The sequence below is a fragment of the Delphinus delphis genome, chromosome 5 (assembly GCF_949987515.2).
Source record: "Delphinus delphis chromosome 5, mDelDel1.2, whole genome shotgun sequence".
In the NCBI taxonomy this organism is placed as follows: domain Eukaryota; kingdom Metazoa; phylum Chordata; class Mammalia; order Artiodactyla; family Delphinidae; genus Delphinus; species Delphinus delphis.
Genome location: NC_082687.1, coordinates 47,863,365 through 47,880,480, shown reverse-complemented (window position 1 = coordinate 47,880,480; position 17,116 = coordinate 47,863,365). Strand labels below are relative to the sequence as shown.

The following is a 17,116-nucleotide window of genomic DNA, read 5'->3' as shown; positions in this document are numbered from 1 at the left end:
ATTCTCCATATATGTAATTATATACACATGCACACATGGATTGGTCACGAATGTTTAACTTGGCTGTCGGAATGGAAGATGGATGTAAGATGGGGAAAAGCAAGAACAAGCTGGAATCCACAAGCACGAGCTGGACAGGCTGAAACCCTTTACCGCTGACCTTTGTGCCAAGGTGTCCTAGAGAGCTCGGAGCCTTTTGTCGCTCATTTAGACACACACACCTATATGTGTTTGTGTACCTAGCCTAAAAGTCTGAAGAGCTGTTGGAGGGTTGGAGGATGGGGGAGCAGTTACAGACCCAGTGCTGCCCCCACCAAGGATGTGCAGATCAGCAACACTGTGTATGAGCTGAAAAAAGCCAGGGCTTTCTTCTGCCCTCCGTGCCTCACACAGGAATCTCTGCTGGGGCTGCCTCAATGCAGCATGAAGGAAAGCAAATTGTGGAAAATGCAATTCAGCCTAGTCAAGCTGACAGGTTAGAAAGCCACCAAAGGTCTTTAACTTACATGGTTTAAAAAAAAAAATTTTTTTTTGGCAAGGGGCGGGGAGAGAGGGAAGGAGAAGGTACTTTATTAAAAATATATTTTTTTATTTTTAAAAGAAATCAAATCTAAACCATTAAACTATGTCATATGAATGAGAGAAGTCATTTTTTTCTTCCTGATATATTGAGCTATAAATTATATACAGCACTATATAAGTTTAAGGTGTTCAGCATAATGATTTGACTTACATTCATCATGAAATGATTACCACAAGTTCAGGGAACATCTACCATCTCATACAGATACAAAATAAAGGAAAAAAATTGTTTTCTTTTGATGAAAACGCTTAGGATTTACTCTCTTAACTACTCTCACGTATAACATAGAGCGGTGTTAATTATATTTATCATGTTGTGGCTTACAGCCCTAGTACTTATTTTTCCTATAACTGGAAGATGGTATCTTTTGACCACAATTTAAGGCTGTCATGACACTGATAATATTCAAGCCAACGATTTAGGTAAGCAATTAAAAAAGCAGAAAAGATGTAAAGGTTAGATATTTAAAAATATCTGAAGGATCAAGTAATTTCCTCAGCTGAGGGACTGGTATAATAATGACACATCCTTTATAGTTTTTCCACACTCTTACATACTCAAAGGTGGGGTTCTGTGATCTTCCACAGATGCAGAAGTTCTAAAGTTTAATGTCTGACATAACATACCTTTTCCCTCATTCACCACAAAGACTTTTGTCTCCAGCAAACTGCTCATCACATTTTTACATGATTCCTTTCCAATGACTTCTGCCCTTTTAAGTCATGAACTGCCTGAAATAAATGTAAGTGAAAAATGGTACTCATCAAAAAGAATAGGCCCTATGTCCTCACCAAGCATTTTTTACAAAGAATCAGCCTTTGGTAGAACTTGAAATAAAATATTGGCCCTTCTGGAAAGCCTCCCTAAGTTCTGACCTTGATAATATGCGTTGTTGTTGCTGTTATTTTTCTGCAGCCCAAATAAGTATGAAGACTGCATCAAGGTGGGGCCGTCAGAAATAACAGGTCCAATTTCTCCAAAGAAGACATACAGATGGCCAAGAAACACATGAAAAGCTGCTCAACATCACTAATTATTAGAGAAATGCAAATCAAAACTACAACGAGGTATCACCTCACACCAGTCAGAATGGTCATCATCAGAAAATCTACAAACAACAAATGCTTGAGAGGGTGTGGAGAAAAGGGAGTCCTCTTGCACTGTTGGTGGGAATGTAAATTGATACAGCCACTATGGAGGGAGAACAGTATGAAGGTTCCTTTAAAAACCAAAAATAGTACTACCATATGACCCAGCAATTCCACTTCTGGGCATATACCCAGAGAAAACCATAATTCAAAAAGACATATGCACCCCAATGTTCATTGCAGCACTATTTACAATAGCCAGGTCATGGAAGCAACCTAAATGCCCATCGACAGATGAATGGATAAAGAAGATGTGGTACATATATATACAATGGAATATTACTCAGCCATAAAAAGGAATGAAATTGGATCATTTGTAGAGACGTGGATGGATCTAGAGACTGTCGTGCAGAGTGAAGTAAGTTAGAAAGAGAAAAACAAATATCGTATATTAACGCATATATGTGGAACCAAGAAAAATGGTACAGATGAAGCAGTTTGCAGGGCAGGAATAGAGACACAGATGTAGAGAACAAATGTATGGACATCAAGGAGGGAAGCGGAGGGGGGTTGGGGTGGTGGTGTGACGCATTGGGCAATTGGGATTGACATGTATACACTGATGTGTATAAAATGGATGATTAATAAGAACCTGCTTATAAAAAATTTTTTTAAAAATTAAGCCTTCTGGAAAAAAAAAGAAAGAAAAGGTCCAATTATGAGAGGTAATTGCATGCTTAGCAATCATAAGTATCTGGTACATTTATATGGCACTGGCATTTTGGCATGAAGAACTTTGAAAATCAGGTTTTCCAAGCCATGGATCAATGTTAAGTGTTGGCTTTTCACCGAAATCTCAAATGTTTATCTAATCCTTTACATTTAAGCCAGTCTACTCAATGGCCAATAGCCAATGAAATCAGGCTGCAAGCCCTTCGTTTACAGAGCCTGAACCTTGTAACAAGGAGCAAAGTGCTATGCACTTCATATACACTGTTTAATTTCACCTTCACAGCAAACTAATGATGTAGTTAGTATCTCTATCCTACTAACGAAGAGAAGGCTGGAATAACTTGTCCAAGACCTGTCTGATTCCAAAGCACAAGTATAACGACATACTATAGCATTCTACCCTCATCTAGCTCTGTTCATGATTACAACTCAGGACCTTTCTTTTTTTTTTTTTTTTTTTAATATTTATTTATTTATTTATTTTTGGCTGTGTTGGGTCTCCGTTTCTGTGCGAGGGCTTTCTCTAGTTGTGGCAAGCGGGGACCACTCTTCATCGTGGTGCGCGGGCCTCTCACCATCGCGGCCTCTCCCGTTGCGGAGCACAGGCTCCAGATGCGCAGGCTCAGTAGTCGTGGCTCACGGGCCCAGTTCCTCCGCGGCATGTGGGATCCTCCCAGACCAGGGCCCAAACCCGCGTCCCCTGCATCGGCAGGCAGACTGTCAACCACTGCGCCACCAGGGAAGCCCAGGACCTTTCTTGACTTAATAATAACAGCCCATATTTACAGAGCACCAACCTGTAACAGATGTGGGTCTAAATGATTTATGGCTTTATAATCATTTAATCCTCACAGTGGTCTCATGAGAAGACTACCATTATCAGCATTATATACAAAAGGAAGTTCCTTTAGTGAGAAAAAGAGAAAGGATAGGAACCCTATTGTGCAAATAGGAGGAAGAATTTGAATTCTGGGGTTGGTTCAAATTCCAATATTGCCACCTTCTGTATCTTTATTTCGGGTTAAAATAAGACACCTCAAGCCCACGTACTTACCCAATGAGCTTCAAGCTTCTTTATTTCTAACCATGCTCTTATTACATTGAATTGCTTCACACTTTTGATTTTCTCCAATTTGGGGGTCTGCTCTTACCTTTGACCTTATCAAATTTTCCTGGTTTTCCTTGCTTGACCCATCACACACTTTAAGAACTTTGACTGACAGGTATCCTCCAGTTGCAAAGACATTCCTGATGATTTGGGACAATATACTCCACTTTAGAACCCAAGGACCCCAAGCCTGGATCTGGTCCCTGCTGCCTCATAAGGGGGATTAGGACATAGGCCAGGCCAAGCCTCTCTCTCTTACTCTCCCCCAAGTGCCCTCATGCTGCCTCCTTGACATCCCAGGCCCCCACCGGGAAATGTCACCAAGGCTTGTTCCCTCTTATCAGTACTTGCTAATCAATTTCCTCTGCCTCTCAGTCCAAACAGACTCATTTTGGTTTGAAGAGTCATACTCCCTGAAAAGAGAAAGCTAGCCAAAATACTAATCTGGTTTGCTGAATTCTGAGGTGTTAAAGGGCTAAAGTCGTTTCTTAAATGTATTTAACTATAAGGCACTTTAAAACTTTCAACGTATTGACAAAACACCAAAAGGAGTTTGTAAGATATAATGTACACTTAGATTTAAAAGATTGGCAAAAAACGGTCAAAGATTTCATTTTATCCCTCAGGAAACGAGTAAAATTAGTTCAGGTGCATTTCTTTATACTTTGGAACAGCATAAGGAAACAACAATAAAACATAGTGAGTGATATTGATTCTCTTAACAAAAAAGACAGCAGCACGTGTCAGGTTAAAACATCATTACTTTTACATTTTGTCATCTTTTTAAATGAAAATTGTATTTTGCGTCGGTTATTGCTTAATATTAAGAGCGCTGTTGCCACGTCAGAGTGTGTTTCAGACATAGCCTTAAGTCTGTCCATTTATTTTGTTTCCTTACAACGTCCTGTGAAAATGTTTGGCACAGGTGTATGGTTGCTAAGATAAGAACATAAAACTGATGCTTCCCAGTATTCAGGTAGTCTTACATTTGGCCACTGAAAAAGTCTCTATTTCATCTTGAAAAGCACGCTTCTTGTTTTTTAAGAAAGTGGAGGCTACCATGGTTCACTTTCTTTGGAAGAGTTGACTTGTTTATTTAAATAAGTTTGAACACTCTTTATTTAAAGCTTCTCTCTTCCAGACACAGACACATAGAAATACATTTGTATAGTATGAGCGTTTAACAAAAAATAAACAAGATAATATCACAAAAGTGTCATTGTAAGTTTACCACGTCAGACAACACAGACAGCAGTAGTACGTTGACAGCCTACGGGTTACCCTGAAGATCATTTGTAATAAGTTGTTAGTGTGTATCATTGGGCAGGCCAGCCTCTGGGGTTCCTACGTGTAGCTTTTTAGGACTTTTGACTACTTTTTTCTTAAGTAGATTATCTCAAAATAATAAGTGCAGCTGAGAAAATGTATTTTATTTATCTCTTACATATATAAAGACATTTTAGGAAAAACACATTTCCAGAAACTTTTCCCCCATATAGTAGAGCAATTAATAACATCTCAAAGAGGGTCAGAATTCTTAAGTGGTATGAACAGTCTGGGAAATTCGAGATTAAAATATTATCCCTCAGTTGTAATATATATACTTCTGGGACAGTGCCTTAACCCAAATGCCTGAAAGTTTCCTGGCCAGAATACCAACAATCAAAACACATCAGGGACCACTCAGGTTTTTGTGTTAATTCAACCAAAACAGTTTCCATGCCTGGAGCTTGTCTATCAGGAGCCTGAAGTGATGCCATGATTGGCCAACTGGTAAAAGGGAAGGATTCTGAGGTTGAGTCAGATAGTCCAGAGTTCAAAAACCTGCCACCTTTCACAAGGTACGTTCCCTCTTTGCTCCTGATCATCTGTAGAGTGTGCATAATAATAACATCCTTGAATATTTTTGATAAATAATTTGAGTACCTACCACATACCATACACTGTTCTCAGTAATAAAGACACAGCTGAGTAAGAGGTAGACCAGGTCTCTCAGGGAGCTTACAACCTAGTAAAGAGAACACAGACAACTAACAAGGAAATAAATGAAATGTAAAAGGTAATTGCAGTTCGTGCTGAGTACTATGTGGATAATAAAACCAGTTATGGACTGGAGCTGTGCTATCAGATACAGTAACCACATGTGGCTAGTTCAGTTGAAATTGATTAAAATTAAATAAAACTAAATATTCCGTTTCTTGATCACAGCAACCACATTTCAAGTCCTCCAAAGTCACATGAAGCTAGTGGCTACCATAGTGGACAGCTCAGATATAGAATTTCAACATCTTCACAGAAAACTCTACGGAATAGCACTGTTAACTAGAGTGATAAGGAGAAGTTGGGGCAAGGAACTACTTGAGCTGCTATTAATATATATAAACAACCATGCTGGAGATGTGGATGGACCTAGACACTGGCATACAGAGTGAAGTAAGTCAGAAAGAGAAAAACAAATATAGTATGGTAGCACATATATGTGGAATCTAGAAAAATGGTACAGATGAACCAGTTTGCAGGGCAGAAATAGAGACACAGATGTAGAGAACAAACGTATGGACACCAAGGGGGGAAAGCGGGGCAGGGCAGGGGGGATGAGTTGGGAGATTGGGATTGACATATATACACTAATACGTATAAAATAGATAAGTAATAAGAACCTGCTGTATAAAAAAGTAAATAAATAAAATTCAATATATATATATATATATATATATATATATATATATATATATATATATAAACAACCATGCGATGAGAAAAACAAACTGTAACGGGGACTCTATAAAGTAGAACTAATATTATGTTAACATTTTATGAGTTTGTATCTTTTTCTTCTCTCACTTTATTCCTCAGTTTATAAAACCTAGGAATAGACTCATTGAAATATAGTTTGTTCTTGACTTCTAAATCATGGACTTCTAATATCTGATATTCTAGGCTAACAATTTAGGCTCAGCACATTGAAGTAAAAGATCATTTTTTTTCAGCATAGTTTCCTTGATCAAAAAAAGAAGGGAAGATCTTCCTTAAACTTTTTTTTCTGCGGTACGCGGGCCTCTCACTGTTGTAGCCTCTCCTGTTGCGGAGCACAGGCTCCGGACGCGCAGCCTCAGCGGCCATGGTTCACGGGCCCAGCCGCTCCGCGGCATGTGGGATCTTCCCGGACCGGGGCACGAGCCCGCGTCCCCTGAATCGGCAGGTGGACTCTCAACCACTGCGCCACCAGGGAAGCCCAGGGAACAACTTCTTAAAAGTTAAAATTTTATTTGAAGTTAGAACACTTCAAGAAAGGTCTAACTTTGAAAAGCAAATTCTCTGTCCCTGATTTTCTGTAACTCCCGCTCTAAATACTCCATCCACCACATCTTAAAGATCATTATGACAATAGAACATGACCTTGCGTTATATACAAAAGGGTACGTTTAAAGCGAATATTTCTGCATTGAGTCCTATCTCCCAGTGAATGTTATTTTGAGAATGTTTTACTTAGACAAAAGCACCAAAACATAAAAACAGCCAATGAGTATTTATTGAAATCCTTCTAAAACATGACTGACAGAAGAGGAAGAACTGCTTAATAACTAAAAAAAATGTAATATTCACTTAACCATAGTCCGCTATGCACATTCATATTTAACGTCAGATAAGGTAATAGTCAGATGAATAAGTCAGTGTGTCTTTGCACATGTGTTTAAGCACACACACACAGGTTAATGTATGCCAGTCAGATTTCATTTCTTTTTCTCTGAAAATGACTAAGTAGCAATGTTCGTTACGCCCCAGCCAGGAATTTAGCAGAATTTATGGGGTAGAAGATCCATAAGGGGATCTATTTCCAACTAGAGCTGGAGGATTAGTTGAATTCCTGTTTGTCAATCTAAGGGCAATGGCGTTAATACTTGTATGAGTGAAAATCATAAACAACTCCTGTAAGAGCCATCAAAGTTTTGTTGACCGATTGGTTAAATGAGAAAAGAGGTTAACCATCTCATTAAGAGAACTGAAAAGCGTTGATTGAGCCAGCAGGGAGCTCTGAAAACGATTTTCCTCTTCTTGGAGCTGCCACCTGGTGCCCTGAGAATAGACAAAAGTGGCATGTTAACCATGTATGTGGAAATTGTGTCCAAATATATTAAGCAAACAACCGTGAAATGTAAAGCCCCTTGAAAGGGACACCTAGCTGGTTTGGGCTCACCACACAGCTGCTCTCAGGACCCAGGGGCAGCTGCTCCTAGCTCCATCCTGTGAGATCCCTTTAGCCTTCTCTTTCTGGGCAAATCCCCCAATGAAGCAAGCAAAGCAGTCTATTTATACCTGTTCAATGCACAAAGAAAAATCTCAAAGCTATGTCTTAAAAATGCTTTAAGAAATGGACTGTGTCCAATTGTAAAATAGAACCCTGGTTATGGCACAGAGATTTAAATTGTATCTTCTTCCACTGCCCCACCACCAACTCTTAGAAGCAAAATATAAGCCTTAGAACAAATTAATGAGTCTCTAGGGCCATGCAAGAAATATCATGCTTTTTGTCTCAGCCACAAGACCCGTTAGCAAACTTGGAGTGGCAGCTGCGTGCTCAAGCTTCCTGGATTATTACTTATCCCAAGAACAGTGAAACAATTGTTCATGACCTTTTGCACCAGTATTCTATAGGAACATGTTTACCGGACAAAGTTTCAGGTGAGATATCTTAAAGGACTGGTTACTTTGAAAAAAGTTGGATACTCTACTATGCATGTAGCCATACTTATATAACATTTATGATGTTGGGGGTTTTTTACCTTCTGCTTCCAAAAATATTACACGTTCATGCCTTTGAAAGGAGGAAATATACAGAAAACCAAAACCAGGATCATGGAACTTTACTTGTTTTCTAATTGGTTTTGTTCACTTCGTAAGACATCATAAACATTTTCCCATGTCATTAAATGTTCCTCTAAAGTATGAGCGCACCATGGAATGCAACACTCTAATTTTAACAATCCTTGTTTTTGAATATTTGGGTTAGTTCCAAATTTGCTATTATAAATTACACTTTGAGGAACATGCTTGTACATAAATCTGTCTGCATGCCTTTATTTGAGATATATTTTTTAAAGTGGCGGTCAAAACACTGTAAGTATTTTTAAAGACTTTGATAAGTGTGGTCAAATTCAGACAGCCCCTATGATTCATGTACAAGAGAAAGTGAAAATAAATAATCCTGTGGAGTATTTCCTGGCAATAGCTGACCACAAAATGGCCACGCCTTTGCTTTGATAGAATTCTTTTACTGCAAGGGCAATTGGTTGATCCTTCTTGACCACCAGATGTCAGTCTAAAACAGAGCAAACTAAACTAGCCTAAGGAGGAGAAAGGGGAATCCACTCTTAGGCTTAAATACTTGGTACCATGCTAAAGAGACTGGGCTTTATAAAATAAACAAACAAAAACAACGAATATCATTCATGAGATCAAGCAAAAAGACATTGGAGGACCAGGTTTCTTTCAATGGACCCCAGGTTTAGGAGCTGTAATCTGCTTTGCTTTGTATTTCCCTAAAACCCTCTTCACACACTGGCCTCACAGCTGAATCTTTTCGGAAGTACTAGTTTCCTTGGAAGCAGTAAAATGTTTCATGTCAACCCATGAACTTATTCACTAGCTCACAATGAGACACATCTCCTGGGATAAAATGAAATGCTTTAATTAGATGTTTTGAGTTTATTTATATAGTAGCTAAACAGGGAGTATCACCAAGCAGGGTAGAGTGGCCACTATGACACGGCCCTCCGTGTGGACTCTTGACATCCATTTCAGTGAACACTTTCTGATTTCCTTTTCCTGTCTCTGAGAAAAGGACGGGCCACACTCTAATGCATTTGGAGTTTCCAAAGATATGGTAGAGCTGTTCTCAAGCACTATAACTGACACCGTGATGTCACCGACGGCACCAGCCAAATGCAGTAGGAAATTCTAGTTTGATGGGCGAGTGCAACTACCTGAGCAAAAGATACATAAAAAGGAAAAAAACGCAAGGGTACCTCACAGTATGCCAACACTATGAAAATGAACCAAGGCTTTAGTCTAAATTACGTGAAGGAAATTAAAAGGATTTATTATTGAGATCGGGGCTTTTACATAAAAAATATGCACGAAGATGGGACTTCCCTAGCGGTCCAGTGGTTAGGACTGAGCACTTTCACTGCCGTGGCCCTAGTTCAATCCCTGGTGGGGAAGTAAGATCCCGCATGCCATGGCAGTGCGGCCAAAAAAAAAAAACTACAAAGAATAGATGGCCCACTATTTGAGGATAAGAACACTAACATCTGTTGAATAATAATAATAAACCCTTCATACAAGCAAAAGAGGTGTTTAGAAAAAAGCAAAGATAAAGGAAAAGTCCAGAATCTATATTCAAATAACTAAATTGTAGAAAACGAGATGTGCATTAAGCCCAAGTATTTTAGATGACGCTTGGGTAATGCAGCTAGCAGGAAAAAAATAAATGCAGCTTCTCTTAGCCTACATTCATAGAAATGCAGTGAATGTGCTGTTAAAGGAAACGTCTACCTCACTAACCAGAATACACATGGAGTGTTTTGCTCAGGTCAGAGGGGAGATAACAAACTGGACTCCATCTTCAGGGCAGAGAACAGAATCAGAGTCTCAAAACCATGTCCTTTCAACAAAGAATGAAAGTTCCCCTGAAGAGAAGTCTTAGGTGACAGCGTGATAGCGCTCCTCAAATACTGAATGACTGTCATTTTTAAAAGGCAATGGAATTTATCTCATCCTCTCAAGTTCACAGAACTAAAATCAATGAGTGAAAGTCACGGCGAGATTGATTTGGAGACACAGCCAGAGCTTACAGCTCTACAGTCTGTGCACTGCAAATGGACGTCGATTGAGAGGATGACGTGTGGCCATGGTCTCACTCAGTGCACCTTTATCTTCACACAATGATGCCAACAGGGCAGCAAGCCCTGCATCCACCATATGAACTGCCCAGAAGGGACATCCTGATAACAGTGCCTCAAGTGGGTGCCTCTAGCCGCTGTACTATCCCAAGCCTCATTGCTTCTAGCCTGGACTATAGTAACAGCATCCCTATAAAATGTGTCCATAAATCCTTCACATTTCTCCCTTCAAAAGATGGAACCCGGGGCTTCCCTGGTGGCGCAGTGGTTGAGAGTCCGCCTGCCGATGCAGGGGACGCGGGTTCGTGCCCCGGTCCGGGAAGATCCCACATGCCGCGGAGCGACTGGGCCCGTGAGCCATGGCCGCTGAGCCTGCGCGTCCGGAGCCTGTGCTCCGCAACAGGAGAGGCCACAACAGTGAGAGGCCTGCATACCGCAAAAAAAAAAAAAAAAAAGATGGAACCCGATTCCACTGCCTTCCAATGTAGACGGGACTCAGTGACAGTCTCATTTCTGTTGAATAGAAAACAGAGGAAGTGACGATATGTGACCAGGTCATTAAGTCATCATTACGCTTTAGTAATGATATCTCCTAGATGCCTGGCTCTAGAGGAGTCAGTCGCCATGCCATGGAAACCCTCAAGCTGACGCTATGGATTGGTCTAAGAGACATGGAACCGATGCCTCTGGTAAGTAGTTGGCAAGGACCTGAAACCTGCCGACAGAGACCACACGAGTCTTCTTAAAATGGATCCTCCAGGCCCAGTCAACATCTTGACTGCAACCTCATGAGAGACTCTGAACTAGACCCACCCAGCTAAGCTGCTCAGGACTTTCTGACCCACAAAAACCATGAGATAATAAATGTTTGCTGTTTTAAGTTACAGCAAGTTTTGGGGGTAATTTGCTGTGAGCAGTAAGTGTCTAACACAAGATCTATCTCCCTCTCACACCTCAAGCTCACCCTTTCTTCTAGGTCAAACCACAATCTCCACCAAGGTAGCAGTAAGCCCATTCCCCAACTGGTCTCATCATATATTTACCCCCTCTATCCAATCCATTAATGCCTAAGTGATCTTTTTTTTTTTTTTTTGCGCTATGCGGGCCTCTCACTGTTGTGGCCTCTCCCGTTGCGGAGCACAGGCTCCGGACGCGCAGGCTCAGCGGCCATGGCTCACGGGCCCAGCCGCTCCGCGGCACGTGTGATCTTCCCAGACCGGGGCACGAACCCGTGTCCCCTGCATCAGCAGGCGGACTCTCAACCACTGCACCACCAGGGAAGCCCCTAAGTGATCATTTTAAAGTAGAACTCTGATCCAACTAATTCCATATTTACACTGAAAGTGGCCCCCCATTCCTTGTAATATACAGTTTACAATGTCTAACAAGGGCCCTTATGACCTGGCTTTTACCTTCTCCAGCCACTCAGTTATCACTCTCCAACCACACGTGATGCCAGGTGTGTCCTACTTCCTGGCTATATTAGCTTACTAGGGCTGCTATAACAAAGTAACACAGACAGCATGATTTAAACAGCAGGAATTTATTTGCTCACAGTTCTGGAGGCTAGAAGTCCAAGATCAAGGTGTTGACAAGGTTGGTTTGTCTCCTTGGCTGACAGATGGCCATCTTCTCCCTGTGTCCTCACACAGTCTTCTCCGTGCCTTCATATCACTGGCGTCTCTCTGTTTGTCCAAATTTTCTCTTCTTATAAAGACTCCCATGACTGGATTAGGACTCACCCTAAGGGCCTCATTTTAACTCAATCCCTCTTTAAATACCTTATCTCCAAATACAGTCACATTCTGAGGTACTGGAGGTTAGGGCTTCAACATATGAATTTGGGGGGACACAATTCAACTCATAACAATGACTTACACTCTGTCTCCTCTGTTGGAAATGGCTTTGCTATCGGGGGCAGTGAATACGGATGCAGAGTACGCAGTGAGGGAAGAGGAATGGGTGGGGAAAATTAGGAGAGGAAACACCGACAGTAGGAGAGACATGGAGATCAATAGATCTCAGGTAAATACTGCCTACCTCACAAATTTGCTAAAAAAAATTTATTCAAGCATGGATAGTTTCTATCCTCAATTGCAGAAAAGGGTTTGATATCACAATCTCAAGGGCAAATGAAACAACAGAACATAAAACACGCAGGGAAGCAGCTTCTCCTACCAGAACGGGATTACAGCACAGAGGTCAGAACGTTAGGCCATAAGCCTGAGAAATGAAACACGAAATACCACACAAAATATATAAATACATACTTTCATGGTCAGTGTCAAATTCAAATTGGCTTTGATGAAGTAAGTCTGCTGAAATGACTTAAGAAGACAGAAAGGAGAATTTTGCACACTTCCAAAGAGAAAATCGAAATGCAAGTGGATGTTAACTATTAACAAACAGACAAACAAATAAATGTAATTTAGTGTTTCAGGGGTATTTCTCACCTCTTAATCAACTGATATTCTGGAAAGAAAACTAATTCAAATATGCCTGCCTGCTCAGGCATAAACAAAAACAAGTCCTTATATGTATTAACCTTGAATTACAAACACTACTCAACTAATGAAAATAAATGCATGTCATTATTCTCACTAATAGCAAATGCATGTTGCTGCCCAAAAGTTACTCATCAGTGCTCTTATTTTCATCAATGTTTGCTAATATCTAAGCATGGATCACAGCAATTATACTACACCTGACACTGGAATAAATCTTAACAGCCTACAAGGTGCTTTCACATACATTACGTCTATAAAAGCTCACAATAGATGGGAAAAACCCTGTGGCTTAAATGCACACATTAGCACAAGAGATAAGAGCTCAAAAATATTCATATAAAACTGGGAGTCAGAAAGTTCAAATAACTTGCCCAAAGTGACACGGATGATAATCAGTGGAACCAATACTTGAGGCTCACGTTTTAAATTTTAAACTCGGTGTGATTTTTCTACTCCTCTAAACAGGAGTTCATTCATACATTCCTACAACTGCATGCCAGGCTTTCTAGGTGCTGTGGCCACACAGATGCACAAGGGTCAGTCCCTGCCCTCCATCTCATTAGAATCTAGAAGGGAAAGGCAGACATGTAAATAAGAAAATGTAACCAAGTGTCAAGAAGCTTTGACGTAAGGATACGGAAGGAGCACGAGAGAGTAGACATTTCTCCCTGAAGAATGGTGAAGGGGTGAGGAATGTCTTCATAAAAGGAGAGTTTCAGATGAGTAGATAATCATCAAATGATGACAGAGGATATACTACCAAAGGCATATATGTGTGAAACAGATTGACTATTCTTTTCACTGAACACCACAAGTAATTTGATACACCTAGAGCATAGGGTATGCAGAGATGGGAGGGACAGCAAGACGTAAGGCCTGAGAAGGAGGCAAGGACTTGGTTATGTGTAGCCTTATTTCAAGCATGGGCATAATTTGTATTGATAGGTACTGTAACAGTGATTTAGAGGTTGGAGGATGGATCACCGGGCTGTAAGACAGGAGGAAGGTACATCAGTTAGGCCTATTTCTCTAGAGAAGGCAAAAGATAATGAGCTAAGCAAAGGGAGCAGTGGAAAAAAAGGATGGAAATTCAGCAGTAAGAACTTAAAATGTGCTGATCATTCAGTGGTGAGATAGGATGATACAGGACCCATTTTCACCAAGGTAGAAAAGTAAGCAGGAAAAGCAGATGATAAATTAAACTTTGAACAAGTTGAGTTTAAGATGCCTGTGGAATGCTAGTAATCAATTTCTGGTAGGCAGTTTAACATAATAATAAGAACTTAAGGGAGAGATGGGTAAAGATTTGAGTCACGCTGAAAATGTGGGAGTAGATGAGATTGCCCAGAGAGGATGTAGAGAACCAGCAGAGAAGGAGGCTAAGAACAGAGCTCCAGGGAGATGAAACATGCAAAATACATGTAAAGATAGCAGCACTATTTACAATAGCCAAGGCATGGAAGCAACCTAAGTGTCCATCAACAGATGAATGGATACAGAAGATGTGGTATATATCTATATCTATATATATTGATATATAAAAAAGTAGATATAGAATAGATATATATAATGGAATATTAGCCATAAAAAGAATCAAATAATGCCATTTGCAGCAACACAGATGGACTTGGAGATTATCATGCCAGGTGAAGTAAGTTAGACAGAGAAAGACAAACTGTTATATGTTATCACTTATATGTGGGATCTAAGATATGATACAAATGAACTTATTTACAAAACAGAAACAGACTCACAGGCATGGAAAACAGACTTATGGTTGCCAAAGGGGAAGGGGGTGAGGGAGATAAACTGGGAGTATCGTATTAACGGATACACACTACCATATACAAAATAGATGAACAATAGGATTTTCTGTATAGCACAGGGAACTATATTCAATATCTTGTAATAAACTATAATGGAAAAGAATGTTTTAAAAAAGAATATAGATATATGTATACATATGTATAACCAAATTATTTTGCTATACACCTGAAACTACTACAATATTGTAAATCAGCTATACTTCAATTTAGAAACATTGTCACAGAGTGCCAGGCATGACCCAAAGGAACACCTTGGAGAAGGGGGTTCTGAGCTGCGCTAGTTCTAAACTACTTGCAAACTGCCTTTGGAAAGATCTTATAACATTTTATTTAAAAATTATAATTATTCAAAAAATAAAACCATATTTCAATTTAAAAAATGAACAAAATACATGTAAGGAAGAGAAGTAAAGGGCAGAAAGAAAAAAAGTCAGAGAGGAGGAGAGTCAAGAGAGAGTCACATCTCAGAAGCCATGGGATTAGAAAATGTCTATGTCAAATGCTTGAAATAAGATGGGAACTTTAAAAAGTCGGTTGGACTCGGCACTTTGGAGGTCAATAGAAATTACCACAGCAATCTTACTCGATGATCAAGATGCTGACTATAATAAGTTTAAGAGTGATTAAAAGGGGCCTCCCTGGTGGCGCAGTGGTTGAGAGTCCGCCTGCCGATGCAGGGGACACGGGTTCGTGCCCCAGTCTGGGAAGATCCCACATGCCACGGAGCGGCTGGGCCCGTGAGCCATGGCCGCTGAGCCTGCGCGTCCGGAGCCTGTGCTCCGCAACGGGAGAGGCCACAGCAGTGAGAGGCCTGCGTACCGCAAAAAAAAAAAAAAAAAAAAAAAAAAGAGTGATTAAAAGGAGAAGAGATGAAGACAAGTAAAGGCTATTCCTCCAAGAAGTTTATCAGAAAAATTAGAAGACAGAGAAGAGTGGTAGCTGGAGAAGAATGTGTGTATGCTGGAAATGATGGATTTAGTTACTTTTCAGTGGAAGAGACTTGAACATGTTTATAGCTAAAAAAGAAGATAATAGCAAGGGAAAGGGTGAAAATTGGACAACAGAGGGAGTAATCCAAGCAGCAGAGTCCGGGGGAGGCTAGAGGAAATAAGATAAAGAGCCTGTATTAAGGAATCAACTTTGAACAAGCCAAAGGGGACTAGGGAACTCGAAGGAAAGTCGAGACCAGTAGAGTAAGCAAAAAGAAAATTGAGGCTATTCACAATAATAACCATGGTTTTCCTAGGGACAGAGAGTGGGTGGCAGGAGAGTAAATGAAGAAAAACATAGTAGTTTGGAATTTCAATGACGAACAGAAGAGGGAGCTGATCAGAGATGTGCACAAGTATTTCTAAGTAATCCTAGAGACTCCTTTGGTTGGAGACCATGGATTAGCAGTGGTTCCAGTTTAGAGGATGAGAGGTTTCCTCCAGGAGCTCCCACCAGGCCTGGATGTGGTTAACAGAGAAGGCAGGTGATGGGATCGTCTAAGGTTGGAGATTAGCAAAGCAGATGCTACGAACACATATATGCTGAGGATATTAGAGGGTTGGTAAGAAAATGGCTAAACCTGCTGTGGTGGACAATACAGGGATGTTCACTCAACACCAATTCCCAGCCTTCTTCTCCCTTGTCTTCCTCTCCTAGTGAGACTGGAAAGCTAAATACTTTACTTCCCAGTTTTTATTTCAGCTGAAGTTGACCTCATGATCCAGTTCCGACCTCATAATCCAGTTTTTATCCAATGATAAAAACCAAAGGCAGCTCTTGCTTTCTTGATAAAAAAGACCAGATGTGGACAGTGTGGCCATTTTTCACTTCCTTCCACTTCCTGCCCTGAATGTGGAGCAGTCCTAGAGGTACAGCAGCTATCTGTTAAGTGTGAGGCAACACACACGAGAATCAAAGCCAACAAGCTAAGGGTGGTGGGGAGGAAAGAAGGAAAGTGCCTGGACCCATGATGATGTTACAGAGCATGTTATAGGTTGAACTGTGTCCCTCAAAATTCATATATTGAAGTCCTAATTCCCAGTACCTCACAAAGTGACTTTATTTAAAGATAGGGATTTTACAGAGGTAAGTCAAAACGAGGTCAGTAGGGTGAGCCTTAATCCAAAATGCCTGGTGTTCTCATAAAAAGAGAAACAGCACATGAAGATGAAAGGTGAAATCAGGAGCTGCTTCTACGAAGTCAAAGAATGCCAAAGATTGCCTGCAAACCACCAGAAAATAGGAGAGAGACATGGAACAGATTCTTCCTCACAAACCTCAGAAAAAACCCACCCTGCTGTCACCTTGATCTTGGATTTCTGGCCTCCAAAACTGTTAGTCAATGAATTTCTATTAAGTCACTCAGTTTGCAGTACTTTG

The 17,116-nt window shown here is 40.5% G+C and overlaps 1 long non-coding RNA gene across 1 annotated transcript in view; it reads right to left on the bottom strand.

The window, feature by feature from the left end:
- Window positions 1-7,045: 7,045 nt before the first annotated feature.
- Window positions 7,046-17,116, bottom strand: part of LOC132425400 (uncharacterized) — a 30,687-nt gene continuing 20,616 nt past the window's right edge. The window contains exons 4-5 of the long non-coding RNA XR_009519435.1: window positions 11,969-12,098; window positions 7,046-7,588 (exon numbers count right to left, since the gene is read on the bottom strand). This is a non-coding gene — a long non-coding RNA (uncharacterized lncRNA). The remainder of the gene's footprint in view (window positions 7,589-11,968; window positions 12,099-17,116) is intronic.